Raw genomic sequence first — 324 nt, forward strand, 5'->3', positions numbered from 1 at the left:
GAGGGAGGGGGGGAGAGGGTCCTACTTTCTCAGGAGGGAGGGCGGAGGGGAGGGGGTCCCAGCATGGGAGGAGAGGAGGTGAGAGGAGGGGAGGGGTGGAGAATGAGGGAGCAGCAACCAGTCAGTAGAGACTTCCTCGATTGTAAATGTGCTGGCTGGGAATCAAGGAGAAAGTCTGGAGGGAATTCTCTCTTTTTCTCTCTTTTCACTGATTTCTATCCATTTTCCACTTATTATTATTATTTCATTGTCTTTGTCATCCATTTCCATTTTTCAGTTTATTCTCTTTGTCTCTTCTTGCCACCTGCCACACACACACACACA

This window comes from Morone saxatilis, unplaced genomic scaffold, assembly GCF_004916995.1.
Source record: "Morone saxatilis isolate NCDOM2014 unplaced genomic scaffold, NCSU_SB_2.0 Contig17, whole genome shotgun sequence".
Classification (NCBI taxonomy): Eukaryota; Metazoa; Chordata; class Actinopteri; family Moronidae; genus Morone; species Morone saxatilis.